Source organism: Microcebus murinus, chromosome 14 (assembly GCF_040939455.1).
Source record: "Microcebus murinus isolate Inina chromosome 14, M.murinus_Inina_mat1.0, whole genome shotgun sequence".
Lineage (NCBI taxonomy): Eukaryota > Metazoa > Chordata > Mammalia > Primates > Cheirogaleidae > Microcebus > Microcebus murinus.
The window spans coordinates 42685304-42693193 of record NC_134117.1 but is presented as its reverse complement, the minus strand read 5'-3'; the positions used below and the strand labels follow the sequence as shown (position 1 = coordinate 42693193).

The 7890-nt window shown below is 40.2% G+C and overlaps 1 non-coding gene across 1 annotated transcript; it reads left to right on the top strand.

Annotated features, from left to right (window-relative positions):
• Window positions 1-7550: 7550 nt before the first annotated feature.
• LOC142875741 (U4 spliceosomal RNA) lies at window positions 7551-7687 on the top strand. Its single transcript, XR_012923036.1, has one exon. It is a non-coding gene; the product is annotated as a U4 spliceosomal RNA (small nuclear RNA).
• Window positions 7688-7890: the final 203 nt, after the last annotated feature.

Genomic DNA, 7890 nt, shown 5'->3' with positions numbered 1-7890 from the left:
CAGTGGTGTGCCAAGGATAGAGATATGGGTGCTCTTCACTGTGGGTGCAGACTATAAAGGGCTCAATGTAAGGAATTTAAGAATAATATAAAATTTTCAGCAATTCTAAAGAATGCCAATGATGAAATACTCCTATCCCCCAAAATATATCACTGATTTAAGTTCTAAATAATTGTTGCTATTTCTCTTGAATTTTTTTATTTTTATTATGTTATAATTCACATACCATAAAAGTCACCTATATAAAGTATACAATTCAATGGGTTTTACTATATTCACAGAGTTGTGAAGCCATCATCATAATCTAATTTTAGAATATTTTCATTACCAGTTGAGTTTTAGTAATACATATGTAAGCTTCTAATTAGCACATTTTTATTAGTAGTCTTTTAATAGCTTTGCATACTACATGGAAATTAATTTGGAGAATTTTCAGTTATGCTCTTGGCCCCTGGTTCAATGGAATTTAGCTTTTTGCATTAGTTTTGAAAGTAAGTTCATAATAGTCTAGAATTTTTGAGGTCTATTAGCGTTTCTTGCTTCCAATCCCATCATTTACATATCCCTACATTCATTCATTCATTCATATATTTTTTAGAGACAGGGTCTTGCACTGTACTCAAGCTGAAGTGCAGTGGCACGATCGATCGTAGCTCACTGCAGCCTCAAATTCCTGGGCTCAGGTCATCCTGCCTCAGGCTCTCCAGTAGCTGAGACTATAGGGCCATGCCACCACGCCTCATATCCCTACATTTAAACAGTAGATGCAAAATAAACAAGGCTGGGCGAGGTTTCTCACGCCTGTAATCCTAGCACTCTGGGAGGCCGAGGCGGGCGGATTGCTCGAGGTCAGGAGTTCGAAACCAGCCTGAGCAAAAGTGAGACCCCCGTCTCTACTATAAATAGAAAGAAATTAATTGGCCAACTAATATATATATAAAAAATTAGCCAGGCATGGTGGCGCATGCCTGTAGTCCCAGCCACTCAGGAGGCTGAGGCAGAAGGATTACTTGAGCCCAGGAGTTTGAGGTTGCTGTGAGCTAGGCGGACGCCACAGCACTCACTCTAGCCTAGGTAACAAAGTGAAACTCTGTCTCAAAAAAGAATAAAATAAAGAAATTACCCAGGTGTGGTGGTGCATGCCTGTAGTCCTAGCTATTCGGGAGGCTGAGGCAGGAGGATCGTAGGTAGGAGCACAGAAGTTTGGGGTTGTAATGAGCTGTGATGACACCACTGCTTGGGCAACAGAGCAAGACCTTGTCTTAAAATAAAAAAAGAAGGGCTGGGCTCAGTGGCTTATGCCTGTAATCCTAGCATTCTGGGAGGCCAAGGCGGGAGGATCGCTCGAGGTCAGGAGTTCCAGGCCAGCCTGAGCAAGAGCGAGACCCTGTCTCTACTAAAAATAGAAAGAAATTAGCTGGACAACTAAAAATATATAGAAAAAATTAGCCAGGCATAGTGCATGGCTGTAGTCCCAGCTACTCAGGAGGCTGAGGCAGCAGGATCACTTGAGACCAGGAGTTTGAGGTTGCTGTGAGCTAGGCTGACACCATTGCACTCTAGCCGGGGCAACAGAGTGAGACTCCATCTCTAAAAAAAATGAAAGAAAGAAAAAGAAAAATTTTCAAAAAGCCAGAATCAGATATCAGACATGAATAATATACAATGAAACACAATGCTTTAAAATTATTCCTTGAAGATCTGTACATAGATATTGTGGAGAATTCTGTTCCACAATAAAATGTTAGGAACCTGGGCATTTATATTTATAAAAGAATAAAAGTTCAAGGAATGCCAAGAGAAACAATGAAAGATGCTGGTCTTTCATTGCTGGAAGAAATCAAAAGTCAATGTCTGAAATTAGCTGGGCATAATGTTTGCTTTGAAGAGAGATTGGTAGGTAAATCTGACTATTCTGTCTATTGAATGAGAAAAATGTGTGAAGAAGGTCAAATTTGATGAGATCATTGACAAATTTTTCTAACTCAACACTCAAAAATACAAAATGTAATGTCATTCATGACTTCCACAGACCAATGTGTAAACATTTTCCCTTATTTCAAAAATACATTAATGTGATTAAAAACATCAATGCTTTTACTTTTTCCCTTAATTTCACTGAAGTGTTTAATTTTTATTCTTATTTTTACCAACATGATTATATATATGATATGAAATTAAAAGAAAATTTCTCCATCTGTATTTCTTTCCTGGCCATTATTAATCATTTCTTTCTTGGTATTATTGAAAATAGTTTCATCATATAGAATGGGGGGAATTAGAATTAAATTCTGCCCTGTAAGATATTTGACCACTGAATTATTTATCTTTGAAAATTACTTTACATTTGGTTTCCTTTTTTTGTAAAAATAAAAAAAGAAAGAAAGAGGCCGGGCGCTGTGGCTCACGCCTGTAATCCTAGCTCTTGGGAGGCCGAGGCGGGCGGATTGCTCAAGGTCAGGAGTTCAAAACCAGCCTGAGCAAGAGTGAGACCCCGTCTCTACTATAAATAGAAAGAAATTAATTGGCCAACTGATATATATATAAAAAATTAGCCGGGCATGGTGGCGCATGCCTGTAGTCCCAGCTACTCGGGAGGCTGAGACAGAAGGATCACTCAAGCCCAGGAGTTTGAGGTTGCTGTGAGCTAGGCTGACGCCACGGCACTCACTCTAGCCTGGACAACAAAGTGAGACTCTGTCGCAAAAAAAAAAAAAAAAAAAAAAAAAAAAAAAAGAAAGAAAGAAAACAAACAAACCTATGTTATCATAAAAAATATACACTGATGACTGCTTTCCTACAAATCACTCTGTTAGAACATGAGGACAACAGGACTCACATCTGATACTCACATGTATCAGATGCTAGGACACGCAGTTGCTTGTGTGTTGTTTGATTCAATCATCACATCAATCCCCTGAAATAGATTTTATTTTCATTTCATAGATGAGGCTTAGAGAGGATTAGCAAAGTAGGCAAGTTGCATAGTAACATGTGGTTTCTAGTTAGTGGATTTGAATCCAGATCTTTCCCCCTCCAATGAGTGGTATTGCCTTGCAAGTGTTCATAGTGTAACTGGGAATTCAGAACACATACATAAAGATAAAATAATACACATAATATAGCCAAGTACCCAGTGAAGACCTGAACCAAAACCTCTCTGGGGTCAGGAAAAGGAGCCATCATTAGGGACTCTCACAGTTGAGGAGGGTTTGTGGGGGAAGTCTCGAGCAGGGCCTGCAAAGGAGTTTTTAGATTCAGAACTTTCAAAGAAATAGGAATCAATGTAAGGAAATCTGAGCATCTGCTCTTGGCCTGTAAGGACTCTAATCACTAAATTTAATTGATTTAGAAGGACTTGCTTAGAGAAGAAAGTTCATATCCTTTTGGTATACCTAAACAAGCAAAGCAAAATGCTACTTTTTTGGGGGGGTGGCTCACAGGTACAAGCTACCTATTTTCATTATATTCTTGGCTAACACAGACTGGATCATTTCCAGCCATTTTCAAGTTTGGCTTGAATTTCAGAAGCTAATGCTATTGCATTTAATGTAACAAATACTTAGATCATGGTAGCTATGGATAAAGCTTTGCACTGATTTTTTTTGAAAAAAAAATTTTTTATTGCCCAACATTGGTACTTTAAGCCTCAGGACAAAATTTTATGATATTTAAATTACTATATATGCATATATACACACAAATATATATTTACACACAAATGGTAGCTATGAACAGGGTATATACACACTCTTATGTGCCTTGCTTTTCTTTACTTAACATATATCGTAGAGTTTCATATCAGTATGGAAATATCTGCCTTGGAGACAGCTTCTCCCATTCTCTCTGTGGTATTAAAAATTTCTTTCTGGCTGGGTGAGGTGGTTCATGCCTGTAATCCTAGCACTCTGTGAGGCTGAGGCGGGCAGATCATTTGACCTCAGGAGTTCGAAACCAGCCTGAGCAAGAGCGAGACCCTGTCTCTACTATACATAGAAAGAAATTAGCTGGACAACTAAAAATATATAGAAAAAATTAGCCGGGCATGGTAGTGCGTGCCTGTAGTCCCAGCTACTCTGAAGGCTGAGGCAGAAGGATCGCTTGAGCCCAGGAGTTTGAGGTTGCTGTGAGCTAGGCTGTCGCCACGGCACTCTAGCCAGGGCGACTGAGTAAGATTCTGTCTCAAAAAAAAAAAAAAGACCAGCCTGAGCAAGACAGAGACCTCCATTTTTACTAAAAATAGAAAAATTAGCCGGCTATGGTAGTATGCACCTGTAGTCCCAGCTACTCAGGAGGCTGAAGCAAGAGGATCACTTGAGCCTAGGAGTTTGAGGTTACAGTGGCCCGGGTGACAGAGCAAGACTCTGTCTCTAAAAAAAAAAAAAAAGATTCCTTTCTTCCTTGGCAATCCTCATTGTCTCAATGATTGGTTCTTCTTGTGACAAGCAACTGGACTTAGACCTAAACTCCCTTTGGTTTCGACAACAGAACAATTGTAACAATATACTAATAAAAGTTATGTGAATGTGGAAAAAAAAGAGAAATATCTTCTTTGTTTCTTTTGTTTTATATTTTATTTATTTATTTATTTATTTATTGAGACAGAGTCTCACTCTGTTGCCCAGGCTAGGTGTCAGCCTAGCTCACAGCAACCTCAAACTCCTGGGCTAGAGCGATCCTCCTGCCTCAGCCACCAAGTAACTGAGACTGCAGGCACAAGCCACCATACCTGTCTAATTTTTTGTTTCTATTCTTAGTTGCTTGGCTAATTTTTTCTATTTTTAGTAGTGATGGGGTCTCACTCTTGCTTGGGATGGTCTTGAACTTCTGAATTCAAGCGATCCACTCACCTCGGCCTCCCAGAGTGCTAGGATTACAGGCACGAGCCACCTCACCTGGTCCCCTCGTTTCTTTTAATCGCTGCATTTTATTTCATTGTAGCCATGTGCTTTGATCTATTTAACCCGAACCCCATTCTTTGACCCTTAAATTGTTTTTTTTGGTTTGCTATTACAAACAGCATGCCATGTAATAATCTCAAACCTATATCATTTGCTCATGTGTAAATAAATCTATAGGACAAATTCCTAGAAGTAGAGTTTTTAGGTCAAATGGTTTGTGCATTTTTAATATTTAAAGATGGTGCCAAAATCCCCTTCATAAAGCTTGACACTGATTTTTCTTTTAACTTATCTGGAACCAAATTATTTTCTTGTAGAAACAAACGGTTGATCCATTAATGTATTGTACTGTCTGCTGGGTCCACTGAAGCAGTCTACCATGAAAACACATTCAGTTCATTTCATCCTTTATCACTGGAGTCTGAGCTATGTGCAAAAGCATAACTTAAAACAGCAAGCACCAAAATGGACTGGATTGCTTAGTTAGAAACATACTGCAGGCCGGGTGTGGTGACTCACCCCTGTAATCCTAGCACTCTGGGAGGCCGAGGCGGGAGGATAGCTCAAGGTCAGGAGTTTGAAACCAGCCTGAGCAAGAGCGAGACCCCATCTCTACTAAAAATACAAACAAATTAATGGGCCAACTAAAAAATACATAGAAAAAATTAGCTGGGCATGGTGGTGCATGCCTGTAGTCCCAGCTACTCGGGAGGCTGAGGCAGGAGGATTGCTTGAGCCCAGGAGTTTGAGGTTGCTGTGAGCTAGGCTGACACCACGGCACTGTAGCCTGGGCAACAGAGTGAGAAAAAAATAAAAAGAAAGAAACATACTGCAAATACTAGAGAATAAAAAACATCTACTCCACTAAAACATCCACTTTCTTTTTTTTTTTATTTTTTTTATTTTTTATTTTTTAAAGGCTGGTCAAGTGGAGCAGTGGGAGTGGAGAAGGAACAAAGGAATCTGTAACTGGTTGTGATCAATTAGTTGTAAACACCACTGCACTCGGACCAACCAAACATCCACTTTCATACAGGTGGAAAGGCCTAAAAACAGAGTGCAGAGAAATCTTCAAAAAGGAGGCCTTTCCTGTTCTCCCCTGGGCTGCTCTCAAATCCTTGAGACACCTGGGACCTTGGCTGTCCCAGTCTGAAGACAGGAGAATCCAGCAACAGAGATAAAACGTGGGGTAAGTACCCTGAGAAAATAAACACAACCAAGGGGGGTGAGCCAAGAAGACATTTGGGTGGCTGGGGGTAGAGAAAAGGGAGAAGGGGAACCTGAGAGGAAGAGAGGTTTGAACTTCTTGGTGGGCAGAGAGAAAAGCTCATGGGGAGAAGGACAGTTTGGGGAAAACACAGAAAAAGAGAGGGTAGGGTTTGTTTAAAAAGGTTAATGACCATCTCTTCCCTATTGTTATCTCTCGGGCTTGGTCCGATAAATGCCACTTTAATGGGTTCCTACCCAGCTAGACTCAAGTTGTCTCCATTTTCTTTCCAATGGAAAGGCCCTTTTTGTCCTCTGATGTGACACAGGCCCAGGCATCTGGTGTCTTGCCCTATTCTTCCTGCTTCTATCTTTCATGGCACCAAATGTCTAGTGCAAACCTAGGCACATAGTTACTCCGTTTGTGAACCAGAACTCTTATTCTGCACCCCTTCTCCATCCCACCAGCCAGGACTCATACTGTAGGGTCAATCAACCACCTGAATGCAGGCTAAGCTTTTGGTTTGCTGTGAAAAGGTCTGAGCTCTTTCTGTTTCCTATTCCTTCATCATCCATCTCCTCCAGGAAAAAATCCTGTTAAATATCAAATGCAAGAAGAAAACACAGATGAGATGCCTACTGGAGGTAAAAAACCCCAGTAACTTCATGAAGTCATATATTGGAAGTTTGGAAAAGATGTCAGGGGTCACTCGTTCTGTAACGACAGGAAAGTCTAGTAAGTTTGGGATCAGCTCCTAGAGTAGATTGATTATTTATTTTGTATTTTTTTTAATTTTTTGAGACAGAGCCTCACTCTGTTGCCCAGGCTAGAGTGCTGTGGCATCAGCCTAGCTAACAGCAACGTCAAACTCCTGGGCTCAAGCAATCCTACAGCCTCAGCCTCCCAAGTAGCTGGGACTAGAGGCATGCATTACCATGCCCAGCTAATTTTTTCTATATATTTTTAGTTGTCCAGCTAATTTATTTCTATTTTTAGTAGAGACGCGGTCTCATTCTTGCTCTTGCTCAGGTTGGTCTCGAACTCCTGAGCTCAAACGATCCACCCGCCTCGGTCTCCCAGAGTGCCAGGATTACAGGCGTGAGCCACCGTGCCTGGCTTAGATTGCTTATTAACAGTTCTCCTTATAAGTGAGCCTAAAGTTTCTTTCCTTGTAACATTTACCCATTAGTCTAGTTGTTATATCTGGATTCATATGAAATAAATATAACTTCTCACTCCTCTGAATGCTTATAGTACTTACTGTCTATGTCATTTCTCTAGGACTTACTACACCTTATCTTGAGAGATTTAATATATGAATTCATCAGGGAACACCTGTGAACAATCCATAAAGTGGCAGGCATGTGCTTACATTCTGTGACTATTTCAATAAATAAGACAGGGCCATGCCCTCAAAAGTTGAAAGTATGAAAAAGACACATAGCTTTGCCAGTGGCAGTACCGTAGCCCAAGAGGTTTATCTGAGGCGCAAGTATTGCTAATAAACTTTTCCCAATACCTGGCCATGATGACTTGAAATATAGTCGGCACTGGCAATTTTTGACAGTCTCTATGGAGTCTGAATAAAAAAAAGAAAAGAAAAAGACACAAAAACAGGTAATATTAAGTGCTGTCTCTATTAGAAGTGTGAACAGAACATTGAGGGGCAGCAGAGGAGGGAGTAATGGAATGTGCAGATAGGGAACCAAAAAAAATTTTTTTTTCTTTGTTAAATGAATATCTGGGTTTTGAAGGATCATACTTCATTTGGCAAGTGAAGAA